Genomic DNA, 16,523 nt, shown 5'->3' on the forward strand with positions numbered 1-16,523 from the left:
AGCAGGAAACAATTTGTCCAGCAATAAATGATGGGTAGAAATAGTTTTGTTAAATTTCTGCCTATTTTGCAGCTATCAGAGATACATTTTCTTCTTAAAAATACATCACTGTATGAATATGTTTATATAAAGCTACACACTACTAACTACAGCTTGTCAGTAATGGCTTAGCTTCTTCAGTATGAACAAGGCAGCCACATTTCATTTCTCTCCTCACAAGCATCTCCACTAAAAAAATTTTTTGATAACTTTTATGCATATATGTCATAGCACGTTCTGAGGAGTCTGATATCATTCTTTAATACAGATGTTAAGAGACTTTTATTCTGATACTCAACTACGCTTTCCTAGGTTTTGAGTATCCAGCCTATATTTCACCTATAAGCACCATGCTAGTTGCAACAGTCAAATAGGATTTCTACTAGCTGCAGACTGTCTGTTCACTTTTGTGCAGGTATTTTCAAATTTGCTGACTGTCCAAAACTGAATAGTGAGTGAGTAGTAACAGAAACCCCATTTTCAAATAATATCTCCTATTGAGGTACTTTTGCTTGTGTGAGCTCCTTGAGGTAAAGTGTGGATTTCACTGTCAGATATAGTCAACAGCTGCATTCACCACACAGTATGAAAACAGTCCCTTCCTTTAACACATGGATTTTTCAGTAAGATGGACCGTAACAAAAACTTCAGTCTGACACAACCCATGTTTGAAGACAAGGCAGGCAATGCTCCTTTTGGAAATCCCCATCTCAGCCAGTCTGAAGTAATTCAGCTTGAGAAAGCATCAACAATGAAAGCATGAAGAGGCATGTGGAATAAATGACTAATGTACATATTTCTCTAGCAAGGTCCCAATAGAATAATGAAAGCATTGCTATGACACTAGTGGGCCTGGGGTATCCTCTTGGATCATGGGATCTCAAAACCTTATACAGGTCTACCTCAGTTAACAAAGTAGGATGTGCTTCCGGACATTGGTACCAAGAGCAAAAATAAAATGGAACAGAGATAGGTCGCTATGGGCACACAAACGGAAAAAGGGGGGAAAGGGCACTTCAACATGTTTCAGCAAACTTTTTGTATTCAAAACTAACTGCACAGAATCATAGAATTGGAAGAGACCTCAAGGGCCATCCACTCCAACCACCAGCCCTGGCAGGAATACGTTATCAAAGCACTCCCAACAGCTGGCCATCCAGCCATCTCCAAAGAAGGAGACCACCACACTCTGAGGGAGTGTGTTCCATTGTTGAACAGCTCTTACTCTCAGGAGGTGCTTCCTAATGTTAAGGTGGAATCTTTTTTTCCTGTAGCTTGAATCCATTACTGTGGGTCCTATTCTCTAGAAATTCAGCAAACAAGCTTGCTCAATCTTCAGTATGACACCCATTCTTACAGGGCTATCATATCATCTCTTAACCTTTTCTTCTGCAGGCTGAACATATCCAGCTCTCCTAGGGCCTAAACGGTCATGCTGCCCCTTTGAGCGCTGGATTAGGGCCACGGCAACAGCATGCTGTGGCCTCAATCCAGGGTTTTTCTAGGCCAACAAGAAGCGGAAAAATTCTTGCCACTGTGGCAGTACTTTTCTGAGCTCCTTTTGGTGTGCAGCGTGTAGTTGCAGCATCGTGACACTGCCCACCATCTGATCAGGCAGGCAGCTGCCACACCCCCCACCCCACCCTGACACCAGCCCTTTTGGCCAGTCTGTTTAGCCTCGAAGTCTCTCCTCGTAGGAAATAGTTTCCAGACCCTTCACCATTCTGGTTGTCCTCCTCTGGACACACTGCAGCTTCTCAACATCCTTCCTGCTTTCCCCCTTTCTCTCTGTTCTGCTGTTTGCAAATGCTAAGTTAGGGACTCTTGAGTCAGTTGCTGTTTACTTTGCCAGTTGTAGGCAAGCACACATGGCTACATACGGATGAGTTGGAGTAAAATCTTTTTCTTTCTGACATCAAGCTTTATTACATTGTTTACTGCAGGCATGCTGCTGCAACTTGACATCACAAGTCTGAGTTTCTACAACCCACCTTTAACATTATCTTATTATTAGTGCTGCTTAAAAACCTTCTAGCTAGACAAAGGAGGAGGAGGAAAAGGTGGCTCAACAGGTGTAAGAGCGCTTTGTTAAAAGCAACATCTTTGTTAGAGGCTTTGTTAACCAAAGTGTGCCTTTAATGCAGATCATTGTTTATTTTCCTAAACATGTAGAAGCCTGCTCTTTCTTTTGAAGTCACTTACACTATTTACCATAAGCATATGAATTAATCTCAGTTAGTGCAACTTTTCAAGGATCATTTGGGCATCTAAACATTAGAAGCACAATAGCTAAGGTAAATAAACAATACTGTGGTGGCAGAATTGATTTTGAGAAATGTACAAGACTTCACTAACACTACACATTTCTCCTTGCAAGTACATTGAGTGCAATTTAAAATTATTTTATTAAATGCCTAAAACATCTTACTCCTTATTTAATGTCTATAAAATTCATTTATTTTTAAAGAAAATTAGAAATACTGGTAACATCTTGATTTATTTAATTTTAAAAGAACATAGTACATTAGTTTCTATAGACTGGTGGTTCTGTAGCTAGAGCGCCTTCCTTTGCTTTGAAGACTCCCAACACTTGATGCTTCCAATAACCACAGAGTAAACATATAGCAACTGCTGACTTGTGTTTTCAGTGCTACTATGGTCACTAAACACACCTTTAACAAACACAGAAAGTCTGCAGAGCAGCCACATGCAAATGCTCCAACTTTTTTTAAGCCAAGATTCTGAAGGAAGTAGCACATAATACACAGAGAGATAATCAAATTTACTGAAAGTACTAATTTTTAAAAAACAAAATACCTGGCTAAGGATTGCTATAGACTAAGCATTAAAATAATTTTTTATCGTTTTGTAGAGATAATGTTCCTTTAGCTACAGCCACATTGTTTCCTTTGGCTACGGCCACATTACACTATGGTGGGATCTCAAATTACACATAGCCACTATGATGGAATCTCAAATTACATAAGAGAGCACTAAAAGTCACTTAGGGTGTTTTTCTGTGGTGAATTATTGTCTGTTTGACAGCCAAAAACACATCTCATTGAATTTGGCAAGTTAAAATCATATTATTAACTGAGTACATATAAACACAAGTCAATAGTATCTCTCACTGACCTATAGCAAACAACTGGTCCTACTACAAAGGGCTTAGAAACTCAAACTATTCCTCTGATAAGCACTCTGTTCCAACACCACTCGGTTTTGATAGGCTCAGGTTCTATTTTTCCGAAAAACACATAGCAAAAACTATCTGTGCAACTGCTTAAAATTAACGTAAAGTGATCTTATAGCACCTTTGAGACTAATTAAAGAAAGAATTTGGCAGCATAAGCTTTCATAGACTTGAGTCTACTTCACCCAGCAAATTGCTTTCAAACAGCTCTAAACTCCAGCCATCCCACTTAACACATCATTTTTCTAAATAATTCCTTGATCACAAAAACTGATCTGATTATGTCCAATTTCCCAAATAAGAAGCACTACTGGACAAGATACTTCCAGAGGGGAAGACTGATAATTTGGTGAACAGTCACAAAGTACAACAAAACTAATTGATTGGCATGATGGCAACCAAGGATGAATGTGAAGTGGTGGTCAACTTTGGTCCCTTTATGTGTCCTTTTATGTCTGGGGACCATGGGTTAGGTTACTCTTACTCCTAGGGCTTTTAGGACTGAATATGACTAGGAATATCTGATCAATAGCATTTATCACTTTGGAAAATAAACATAATCCCAGGGCTGCAAACCTAAGTATCTCAACTCTCTTTCATTCACACCATATCCAAATGAGCAGGCCCATTTCACACATTATAACCAAATAACTGAAATTCTGAGAACAGTTACCTCAGTGGGTCAAAATTGCATGGAAAGACACTTGTTTACCTCACACACAATTTTATTTATTTATTTTATGAGCTTTGGGGTGCATCTGCACTGTAGAAATAATGCATTTTGCAACCACTTTTTGCTCCATTTTATAGAGTCTTGAGATGTGTAATTCTTCAAGGTCTTTAGCCTTTTCTGCCAAAAAGTGCTGGGCCCTCACAAAACTACAAATCCAAGGATTCTTTAGAATGGAGCCATTGCAGTTAAAGCCATGTTGAACTGCATTACTGCCACAGTGTGGTGTAGTGCTTTGACTAAGACTCTAGAGACCAAGATTCAAATCCCCAATCAGCTTGGGTGACACTGGACAAGCCACAATCTCTCAGCCTCAGAGGATGGCAATGACATACCCCTTCTGAAGAAACTTGCCAAGAAAGGTGACAGTTCACCTTAGGGTCACCATAAATTGGAAACAACTTGAAGGCACACAAAAAGAGGAAGATGCACCCTTGGTGCATAGAAACCCACTTCTTTGGAGACTGTTATATCCATGCAAAAATGAAATAAAACCAGTTATTCTAAACGGTGCTGCTACATCCCTTTTTCTTTCCTTTTTGCTTTTTCCTCCTGCTCTCCCCCCAAGATGACCAGATGTAAGAACAGCAAAGGAGGACAAGGCACTGCCAAATGTAAGGCATTCAAGAGCAACGAAGTGCCTCAGCTAACAAAAGCTCAAAACACTCACAGAGATGTAAATCCATGCTTCTTAGTCCTGCTCAAAATGGAGGACATGTGGGAATTCCTCCTGGACAGATGGCTGAAATGGAGGACCATGTCTAGTCACCCTGCTCCTTTTCAAGAGACTAGCACAGCTGCTTCTTTGAAAACCTGCCCATAGGGAAATATAGGAGAATACCTGCCCATAGATAAATATATGTTTCCATATGGACAAAGTATTCTCTGTGTTGCACAGAGAGGCAGGATATAAATAAATTGTATTATTATTATTATTCTCACATATACTAAAACAAATGACAGTACTTGCCCATAGGGAAACCATACTTGCCCACATGGAAACACTGTGGAGTACTTCCCCATAGAGAAAGAGAGGAGAATACTTCACCGTAGGGAAATATAGAACAGTTGTGCATAAGGAAATGTAGGAGAATACTTCCCCATAGGGAAACACAGTACGCTTGTCCATAGGGAAACATAGGGGAATACTTGCCCATAGGGAAATATTCAACACTTGTCCATAGGGTAACACAGGAGATTAGTTCCCCATAGGGAAATATAGGGGAATACTTGTCCATGGGGTAGTATATGTTTCCCTATGGACAAGTGTTTTCCTATGATTCCCTGCAGGCAAAGATTCCCCAGTGTTTGCAGCAACCAGGCTTGGTCCTACTTTTCTAGCACCAGTCTTCCATCTCAACCTTTTGTCCAGGAAGAGTCCCCAAATGTCCTCCATTCTGAGCATAACTGAGAAACATTTTATTTTAAGTTTATATGACTCTTTCTTTTAAGCTCAGGGTGCTTGGGCTTCTTACCCCCCTTTTCCCGGACGCGTCCTCCATTCCACTTTTCTGTCCAGGAGGAATTCCAAAGCGTCCTCCATTTTGAGCATCGCTAAGGAATCTGCATTTCTAGGAGTGTTTTTAACTCACACCTGGTCCTCCTTTTCCCAGAGGGATTCCCAAACGTCCTCCATTTTGAGCATCACCAAGAAGCACAGGCTTACTCTTCTAGTACTGTTTCTACCTCAGGGTCCTACTTTTCCAGCACTGGTCCTCCCTTCCAACCTTCTTCTGTCCTGGAAGAATTCCCAAACATCCTCCGTTTTGAGCATCCCCAAGAAGCATGGGTTTCCATTCCCAGCCTCGTTCTTCTTTTTAGCCCCAGGTCCTCCTCTCCTGGCCCTGGTCCTCCCTTCCTCCCTCCTCCTCTCCAGAAGGAATTTCCAAACGTCCTCCATTTTGAGCATCACCAAGAAGCATGGGTTTACACCCCCAGCCTTGTTTCTTTTTTGAACCCCAGGCTCCTCCTTTCCTAGCCCTGGTCCTCCCTTCCTCTCTCCAGGAGGAATCCATTTTGAGCATCACCAGGAAGCATGGCTATACCCACCGCTTCGCCGGAGCTCCTCTCAGCCCAGCCGCCTCCTTCTCCGCCGCCGCCCTCCTCTCCGCCAAGATCCCCGCTCGGCCCCACTCTCCATCCAGCCTCCTCAAGCCGCCCGAGATTGACGTTCGGGGCCACCAACTGCCTCGCTCACCCGAGCAGCCATTGGGCCAATCGCCGAGGCAGAAGGCGGGCTCAGCCACAGAGCCCGCCCTTTCGAAGGCCCCTGCAGCCAATCAGAGGCCGAAGCCGGCGGCTGGCGCGCGCATGCGCACAGAGGGTGCCTGTATCTCGAGCCGGGCTTGAAAATCCCTTTTGTTCGCTGTGTGCCGAGCTAAAGATAGAGAAAGGCTGTGATTGAGACGTCACTTCCGGAAGAGCATGGGCGGAGTTAATAATGGGCTGAATGCCAAGGAATTCTGGGAACTGTAGTTTTGTGAGACATTGACCTTCTCTGTCAGAGAGAGAAAAAAAGAGAGAGATCCCTGGTGCCACGATAAAACTACAGGTCCCAGAATTCCCTAGCATTGAGGCAGGGCAGTTAAAGCGGTTTCAAACTGGGTTATTATTTCTGCAGTGTGTTTGGGACCTGTGTTAACCTGTTTTATTTATCTCTTATCTTTTTATCTGAGTTTCAAGGGTTGTTTTTTCCTTCTAGAACCGAGGCTGCTCTGAGGGTGGCATCCACACTGTGGAAATAACACGGATTGACGGCGCTCTCACGGTTACTGCTCCATCCCACGGAATCCTGGGATTTGTAGTTTTGTGAGGCGTTCGTTGGCAGAGGAGTTTGTCGCACCAGGGCTAATTAAGGCATTAAAGACAGATTAAAACGCATTTAAAGCATCCCGTGAACAAAACGAAAATGGCGGGTAACTGCACGAATGGTGATCGCACGCAATAGCGCAAATAAAGCAATGTCGGAAATGCATTGTCCTTGAAATCCCGAAAGTAGAAAGATGTGTGCTAATGCTTCTTTGTGACCACTTTCATGACGTTGTGTGAAATCGTTTCGTGTTATTACGCAATTTTTCGGGGAATATTCACAGGATAAACTCCATAGAAGGCTAAATGTCTTGTTAATAGAATTCAAAGGCCTAGCCATGTTAATCTGAGAAATCAGTAGGCGAAGGGATCTTGCAGCACTTTGGAGGCTAAGGTCCAAAACGCAGTGCGGAAATAATCCAGTTTGAGACCACTTTAAATGCCCTCCAGCTCAATGCTAGGGAATTTTGGGAACTGTAGCTTTGTGAGACACTTGGGTCCAAAACACACTGCAGAAATAATCTGACAGAGAACACTAAAGGTCAGGGATAGGCAACCGTTTTGAGCCGGGGGCCGGGTTGCTGTTCCTTATCACTGGGGGGCCGAAGCCAAAAAATAAATAATAATTTTTTTAAAAAATTAATTAAATAAATAAACCGGGACAAGTGTAGGACAAATTTTTCAAATGGAGGACACTTTTTATAAAAAAATGGAGGACACAAAAAAAAAATTGCTGATTTTTTAAAAAAAGTTAATATAAATGCACGTTTCGGAGGCTTCTGTAGACAATTGCCCCCATTGCCCACCGCTTGCCCCCCCTTGCCTGCCACTTGCCCCCCCTTGCCCGCCTCCTCCTGATAGGCCAAAGGCCCCACGCCCTCACGCGAGAGGCCAAAGGCTCCGGCGGCAATCGGCGGCAGGACCGGGCTGGGGCCATTCCCAAGGCTTTGTCAGGCCGCATCCGGCCCGCAGGCCGCAGGTTGCCTACCCCTGCTAAAGGTCCTAACTACAGGATTATTTCTGCACTGTATTTCGGATCTTAGCCTCCTCTGACAGAGCGCTCTGGTGCCACAATAAACTACAATTCCCAGGATTCCCTAGCACTGAGTCATGGCAGTTAACTCTTAAACTGGATTATTTCTGCAATGTGTTTTGGACCATAGTGAAGGAAAGAAGCTAGTAGCATGAGCATTCGTAGACTTGAGCCCTACTTCCTCAGATACATGCAATGAAGGGGAGAGTCCAGAGGCAGACCTATATAAGTTGGTTGTGTGCAAGAATATTAATTTAAATTTAAAAACTTGTGGACATGGAGAAGTGGTAACAATTTTCGCCAGCATCTGTGCCTCGCAGATGCTGGCGAAACATCAGGAAGAAACTCTTCTAGAACATGGCCACATAGCCCAAAACCCCCACAAAAAACTATGGATGCTGGCCATGAAAGCCTTCGACTCTCCATTGTCTCTGTTCAGCCCATTGCTGAGGGACTGGAGTCTGTGGATACATTCCAATTCTGCTATTTCAGCGGAATCATGAGTGCTCCATCACATCTCCTCTCTGGTCTCCATACTACATTCCAATACTCATTCACATGATTACTTACTCTCCTTGGTTTTAGGCAACATCCCTCCTCCTGTCTTTGTCTCTCTCTCTCTCTGTCACACACACACACACACACACCCAACGACTTATCACTTATAAACGGAAGTTGTCACCTCATCTCCATACCTACAAGGATTTGAATTTCAATTGACATTCTCACACACAACCGGCTTATCTAGATCTGTTTCTGGACCCACCATGCACCTGAGGAAGTTGGCTCAAGTCTACAAAAGCTCATGCTTTGTCTCTTTCTGTTAGTCTCAAAGGTGCTACAAGATCCCTTTGTATCTTGCAAATACAAATTGCTTGGTCTGAGTCTTCAGTGAAAGATACAACCCCAGGTTTAAAGCAAGGAGGAAAAGCCTCCCCCTCTCAATGTTCTGATGAAGGGCAGCTATGAAGGAACTGGACAAGATTCTAAAGTGCAAAGAAATAAAACTGAACACTACAGTTAGAATTATCCAAACCATTGTATTCCCCATCATCAAGTATGGATGTAAGAGCTGGACAGTGAAGAAAGCAGATAAGAAGAAAATAAATTCAAACAAATGGGTCCTTGAGCAGATCAAGCCTGAAATATCCCTGGAAGCCAAAATGATGAAACTGAAGCTTTTGTACTTTGGTCACATCATGAGAAGGCATAACTCATTAGAAAAGATGATAAGGTAAGTAGGTAGGTAGGTAGGTAGGTAGGTGGCACCAGGAAGAGAGGAAGACTATATGCTAGATGGCTAGACCCAATGAAGAAAGACATGGGTATGAACCTTAAGGACTTGAGCAGAGAAGTTGGGGAGAGGGGGTCTTGGAGATGCCTCATCCACAGGTTTGCCATTAGTCAGGGTCAACTCAGGGGCAGATAACAACGAATAACCAGCACACTTTGACAGAAAAGTCTAAAGACTACAGATCCCTAGATTCCATTGGATAGAGCATTGGTGGCGAACCTATGGCACAAGAGCCAGAGGTGGCACTCAGAGCCCTTTCTGTGGGCATACATGCTATTGCCCCAGCACAGAGTTTGTTACTAGAAAGCCAGAGGGACATGGCACTTTGTGATAAATAGTGGGTTTTCAGTTGCTGTTTGGGCACTCAGTCTCTAAAACGTTTGCCATCACTGGGATAGAGCTACAGCATTTAAAGTGGTATCAAATTGCATGATTTCTACAGTATAGATGCACCCTGAGTCTTTACTGAAAGATGTGATTCCAGATTTTACTACAGGCAGGGAAAGCCTCCACCTATCAATGTTACTCACAAGGAAAACTTTGTTCCTTTCCATCTGAGGAAGAACAAGTACATGAAAACCTTATGCTACAACTTGCACACTCATTAGTCTCAAAGGTGTTACAAGATCCCTTTGCATTCCATTTGAAGTGCTTTGATTTTCCTCCTGTGAATGAAAACTAATCCGAAGCACACCAATCTAATGAATTTCTTATCTCTTTCTGTCGCCTTTCAGTTTCCCCTTTGTGGACAATAGCTGCTCTCTCAATGAACTTTTAAATCTTTTTTTTTCCCCACACCTCCATTCCCTGCTACCCTATATATATTTCTGCCTTCATTTGGTCTCTGGTTCATCTTGAGAGTTGCCCTTCTCTGTGTTGTTGGAAGAGCAAGATCTTAAACTGATATCAAAAGAATATGTGTTAGTCTCTAAAGCCAGTCTTTTTTCCATTTTTTTTTCTTACTTAGATTTAAAGATTGTTCTGTGTTAGTACAATTTAAAAGCATGAATAAGAGCACAGGAAGGAGCAGTGGGATTTGAGCTTATTACAGGCGTTCAAAGTGCCAGATGTCCATTATGCATCTGCTTTCCTCCATTCAATGTGTATCTTTTGATGAATGTGAAGTTGACCTCTTTGGTTCCCCTTTGGCACAAACTGCATCTATCCGTCCTTGTTTATATCTTGGGAACATTCACCATTCTTCAGATGTTCTTAACTGTAAATCCCATCTTGGTCATCTTGCATACCCAATGAGAAGGGACAAAGGAGCTACAGTCTGATTCAGTCGTTCTCAATCCTTCATCCCCCAAAGATTTTGGACTCCAGCTTCCAGAATCCCTGACCATTGGCAAGCTGGCTGTGTTTCTGAGAGACCCAAAGTGTGGAGGGCTGGTCTGAGAGAGCCAATTCTTGCTATACTCTTTAAGAGAAAATAAATAATAATAATAATAATAATAATAATAATAATAATAATAATAATAAAATAAGGCTTTATGGTACTGGGCAAAATAGCAGTGTTCTTAAATGAGCAGTAGTGGAAAGGGCTTTGTATAGAGCATAGAACACACAAACAATTATCTGGCATTCCCTGAAGGTGGGCTCCTGTGCTTTGAACAATGGCTAGGTGGAAAGTAGGATGCCAGGTATACTGTGGCATTATTGGCTATCAAGGAGTCTGCAATGTGTTCAGGAGCGTTTCTGAATGGAGATGTTTCTCAGCTACAGATGGAGTGGATGAAAACCAACTGGTCTCTGTGGCTTTCAGACATGCAGGACAATTTCTTCAGTTGGAACAAGAACACACAGTGGCTGTGAGCCATACCTGTTGGACAACAGCTTGTATAAACAAAAAGGAAGCAGGAGAGGGGAGAGAAAATAGCAAGCAGCTGCCACAATTAGCAAAATATTATGTGACTGCTGGCATGTGTGGACAAAGTATAACTGCAGTGATGGTGAAGGGCTAAGTGTATTACCTGATCATAGTGGCCATCTGCTTGCCTTGTCATGGGAATGATGCAGTGGGGGCATGTTTATATCCATTCTATTATTTTTCTTGGGAGGTGAGCAACTCTGTGGGCAGAGATACCTTGCATAGGTCTGAGCTCATGGGCCCTGATTCTGGAAGACTAATGATTATGCATGGCTAGTCAGTGATCTTAGTAGAATGGCTGACTACAGGCCATGGTCAGCTTGATTGGTACTCTTGAGATTGCCATGAGAACAAATCTAACTGGAACCAACATCATTATCCACTCATATTGAATGGAAAGTCTTAGCAACTGAGTGATCCCTTGTTAGGAAGATGGCTTCATCCTGCCTTCCCCAGTGTTATAGAAGTGGCTTAAGTATAGTACTATACTATAGAAAGTATAGTAATTTTTTTAAAAAAAGAAAGATCTGGGAGCAAGCCTGTTCCCACAGCTTGGGAGAAAAATACATTTTTGGTCTTCCTGTTGTGTGCCTTCAAGTCATTTCTAGCTTATGGGAATCCTGAGACAAACCTATCATGGAGTTTTCTTGACAACATTTGTTTAAAGCAGGTTTGCCATGGCCCTCCTTTGAGTCTGAGAGTGTGTGACTTGCCCATGGTCACCCAATGGGTTTCCATGGCTAGGTAGGGATTCAAACCTTGGTCTCCAGAGTTGAAGTCCAATGCTCAACTACTACACCACAGTAGCTGACTCCTAAAATGCCCCAGACAGCATTGCCCTTGGGTTTAGAGGTTCAAAAAAAGCAGCTTTTTCAAGTTTTGCCTGTTCTTGGCTGTTGATGGGAGGAAAATGAATTAAAGCAATACAGGTTAGGCAAGCTACTTTAGGTGATACACAGCATTCATGTGGGGAGGAGGATAAACTGAAAGGAGACAGTTCTGACACTGAGAGCAACTACAGTACTTCCTCCAGTACAAAAATGGTGTGTCTTTAGTGTCACTGTAGCATTGGCCTGGTTATAGGGAATGGCACTGAGTGCAAAGCAAACACATGCAGACAACCCAAACCATAGAAAATATTTTCCAGCAGCAGTGGAATTGTTTCAGCACTAAAAAGAGCTGCTTTGTAATTCCACATCTGCAAGAGCTGCCTAAACAAGTGGTCCTCTAACCCCAAGTCTGTATGGCTGGAAATGAAAAACATGTGATGATTTTTACCCATTAGCCTCTATGGACAATATGCCTTGGGGTCAGCACATTGCCTGTGTATGTAGGGAAAATGCATTAATTTTGTAGATTATTCTAAGGAATTCAGTGGCTTAGTGGTTGCCTCTAAACTTTGAAATTTCCTTCTCAGGAAGGTCACAATGCCCTCTTCCCTGCTGTCATTCCCTTGGCAGGCAAAAACATTTCTATTCCAACAGGTTTTTAAAACAGAAAGGTTTTTTTTTTTTTAAAGGCTAGGGTGTGCTGTACTGTTTTAAACTGAACTGTTTTTAATTATTTTTTAATCTTTTTATTGGCATTTTATTCTTTAAACTGAAGGTTTGAACTTGTTTCAGTACTGTCAATAGTTTAATTCTATTGTAATATTCACTTTGTGTACGTTTTGTTCTTTTATAAGCCACTTTGAGTCCCAATTGTGGGAGAAAGGCAGGAAGCAAGTAAATATTACCACCACCACCATCACCATCACCACAAAAAACTGAAACAAATGCAAGGCATTCTGTTAATAGAATCACTAGAATGTTTGGCCTTCCTTAGAAAGTAGAAATGTTTCAAATTGTTACCCATGTTCCCTACCATATTGTTTACCTTTGCCTAAAACACAAAGACTCTGACAGCAGGAAAGCAAACAGCCAGATTGACCATATCAGTTTACAATGTCATTTCCAATTTATGGTGACTCCAATGCAAACCTACGATAAGATTTTCATTGCAAAATTTGTTCAGAGGTGCCTTCCTCTGAGTCCAAGAGAGAGTGAATTTCTCCACATCACCCAGTGGGTTTCCATGGTCAAGTGGGGATTTCAACCTGGTCTCCAGAGCCATAGTCTAATGCAATGCTCTGGTATTTTAATTACAATTTTAATAATGGTTGAACAATGGTTGAAGTAATATTTCTGTTTCCTTCTGTTTAATCTTCAAGGTTTTTTACATGTTGAATTACCAGAATTATTTCAGCATTTATTACTGGAGCAACTGCTGTAAAATGTCATTTTATGCAAAAGTAATGAAGGTCAGTGTAAATTAATAACAGTGGCAATATGAATTATTTTTTCTTCTAGCATTACTGTTCACCTTTTCTCCACTCTTTACAGCATATGTAAATGTTACTTCTTTAATGAGAGCTGAACAAAATATTTTTTGTAGAGTTTGATTCTGTCCTTCATTTAGACCTTGTTTGGGTTCCAAAAGTTCACAATCAATTGACTATCAAATGCAAGAAGAGCTTAGAAAGATCTGCAAACTGTTTTTTTCATGGAGAAAAAACACAGTTCAGATCTTTTGTTCTGCCAATTTAATTAAATCCCAGGAGAAAAACAGTGTATTCTCATGTGATTTCGTTTTTTTTAGCTGAAGCAATCCCAAGAGGTTTCAATTTTCAGATAAGAAAATCGTCAAGAAGAAATCACACATTCCATTAATTGCTTTTGTAACTTCCAGCTTTAAGGGGGGGGGATACACACCAATTTCTCCCCATTTAAAGCACTATAATATACATAGGAAACTGCTTATACCATGTCAAACCCATTAGTTCATCTGCATACCCTCCATCCAGATTGGGGCAGGGATATGTCACCCCACTTTTTCAATTGCTTTAAACATCTCAGTTTCTCTCTCCATCTTCCACTTTTCTCCTTTGACCTTGGCTTACTTTAGTTGCTGCAGACTGAGTTCGGACTGAAAAAGTAGTTTTCATTCAACTCAACAGAGAGGAAGAGAACAGGAGATGGCAGAATCTTATCCTTTCCTGCCAAACGTGAACTACTGTAGCCTCTCTTAGCTTGTGTTCTTCCTCACTGATAATCTTTTACTATATTAACTACACTCTGATATTGCTTGGTTGTGCATATCCTGCTTTTCATCTGTTAAATGTTTCCGGGTACGTGTCTGTATTGTTCGTATTGATTTGAAAATGCCTGGTGTTGAACCTAGGATGTGTATGTTCTCTTATATTCTTTTTTGCCATTCCTTAAAATATTGTTTGGATCAAGAGTAAGTATGTAATGTTGTAATCTGGGAGTTGAGCCCAATGGTGAGTAGACATTTACAGGATTGTGATGTCAATTAGCTGAACCTAAATCCCACTGAAATCTATAGGAAAACTTAGGTCCAAAACAGACGACCTGATAAAGCCACCTTCCAGGTTGGAGGGGGCTGTGGTGTTTAGATGCCACACGTTTCCAAGATGTCTTGAAGCCATATAGCTGTTTAGACGTGGACAGCTTCAAGATGGTCTCATGACACAGAGTTTATACATTGCACGCCACTGGAGTGCCTTGCAGCCAGCTTCAAATCACTGCAGGGCAGGGCATGAAAAGCCAGCTTTTTGCTAGGTGAGAAAGAAGCAGATCTTTGCTGCTCCTTTTTTGTTAGGCTTCAAGACAGATTGGGGCAGTGAAAGTGTGCTTGCTATGGTCCCAATCCGGCTTTGGCAGGGGTGGCTTGAAGCTGCTTCTTTGGGCGGTCTGTTTCACCCCTTGGTCACAATGAATATATGGCCCCTGGATTTCACTGTGATTAATACACAACTGATCTAGTCTAGCTCAAACCCGCTGTATTGTGTCACATTATAAATCATGCAAAATCCAGATATAGAGCAGTTATATATTCCTAGAAGGTTAAAGCCAGAACTAAGATGGATATAGATTGATTGTGATAGTTACAGCTTCCTTCCTTTTAAAAAAAAGGTTAAAGTTATGTTGTACCCAACAAGCAAAATTATCAGTGTCAGAGTGTATGTATGTGCCTGAGGAAGGAAAGTGGTATTTTGATGAATAAATTCACCATTAGCATTTCATTATCTTTCTATTCAAACCAAGAGAGGACAGAACAGCTACAGAATTACAAAAGATAGCTGGAATGCATACAAAGTAATCCTTCAGTGGAAGAGAAGAAGAGATGGTCCCTGAGAATTTCTTGGATGAAAAACCACCTAGGAACCATGTGTAAAGTATTCTTTTAAAAATAGAGGGCATAAGTGCACCAAATAGGTTTCTCCCAGATCCTGGCCTAAGATTTGGGGCCTGAACCCTCTTCTCCAGTCTTCAGGGCAGGGGGAAGAATCTCACTGTGAGGGCATTGTCTTGAGAAATATGTTTTAATATAATTTCCTCATTTGATAGACTTTGTCTTTTGATTAAAATGGCACACTCTGGCCTGTTACAAACGGGCAGGAAAGTACGCGCAGAGCGCGTACTAGAGTTAGAAAGGGGCGATGCTTCCGCACCCCCCTAACCCTAGTGCGCGCTCTGCATGCACAAAATGGCGGTGGCTGTTCCACACGGCCGCCGCCATGAGGACTCACGACCGCGCCGCCTCTATACGGGGCAGCGTGAACGTGACGTCCTTGCTCCACGCCAGGGCGCTTAGTGCGCCCTTAGCAGGTAGCAGGAAGGAGCTCCGTTTCGGAGCTCCTTCCTGGTTTGGTCCGCTGGGCGCAGCCTTCACATGGCTGCGCCCAGCGGACCAAAGGAGAAAGGGGCCAAGCGGCCTCTTTCTCCTCCTCCCTGCCGCCGCGGGATGTCCTTGGTGCTTGAAGCCCCAAGGACACCCCTTTCCAGGCTGCGGGGAAGGGGCCTTTTGCCGCTTCCCCGCAGCCTGGAAAGTGGAGGATCGGGGCCTCAGCGGCTGCTGCTCTGGACGCTGAGGCCCCGATACCCCGGGGAAAGGGGCGGGTGCAGCCCGCCCCAAACAGGCGGTCTGTAACCCGCCTCTGTGCCATTTAAGGCAGTATCAGGGGCTGCCCTTTGTAACATTAACTGTAAATGTTGGCTTGTAGACTCAGAGTTAGAAGAGACATCTAGTCTAAGCCCCTACCAGTGCATGAGTCTACCGCTAGAAGTGGGCAACAAAGGAGGAGGTTTTTAAATGGAGGATGGATGCCCACTCCTCAGGAATAAACCCCTGGGCCTGCCTGCTGTGACATGACAAGGTATCATCCCTAGGTTTCAGGTTTTGGCCCTGTCATTGTATGTCCTGGGATGTTCCTGAGCTGGCAAGTCTAGCACCAAACACGGATCAGAAGAGCATATCTTAAACATATTGCATCATTTCTTTTTTTAAAAAATTGAAAGATGGAGCATTTTTAGTGTTATATATATCCAATGGGATTAGAAACCAAAATAGACTTGTTAAACTAATCCATATCGATGGAAGAACAGAACAGTAGTGATGACCAAGTTGATTAAGCCACTTATGTGGAGGATGCCATTTTGTGTGGAGGATGCCAGTCTATGTGGAGGATGCTTTTTTAAATGTTCCTCCATGTGA

General features: G+C 42.6%; 1 protein-coding gene across 1 annotated transcript in view; it reads right to left on the minus strand.

Annotated features, from left to right (window-relative positions):
* Positions 1-6,089, minus strand: part of CTTNBP2NL (CTTNBP2 N-terminal like) — a 37,044-nt gene extending 30,955 nt beyond the window's left edge. The window contains exon 1 of the mRNA XM_089514406.1: positions 6,012-6,089. The gene's annotated coding sequence lies outside the window, so the exon portion shown is untranslated. The remainder of the gene's footprint in view (positions 1-6,011) is intronic.
* Between the last annotated feature and the right edge of the window lie 10,434 nt (positions 6,090-16,523).

This window comes from Sceloporus occidentalis, unplaced genomic scaffold, assembly GCF_023333645.1.
Source record: "Sceloporus occidentalis isolate IW3139 unplaced genomic scaffold, rSceOcc1.0.p SCAF_3, whole genome shotgun sequence".
Lineage (NCBI taxonomy): Eukaryota > Metazoa > Chordata > Lepidosauria > Squamata > Phrynosomatidae > Sceloporus > Sceloporus occidentalis.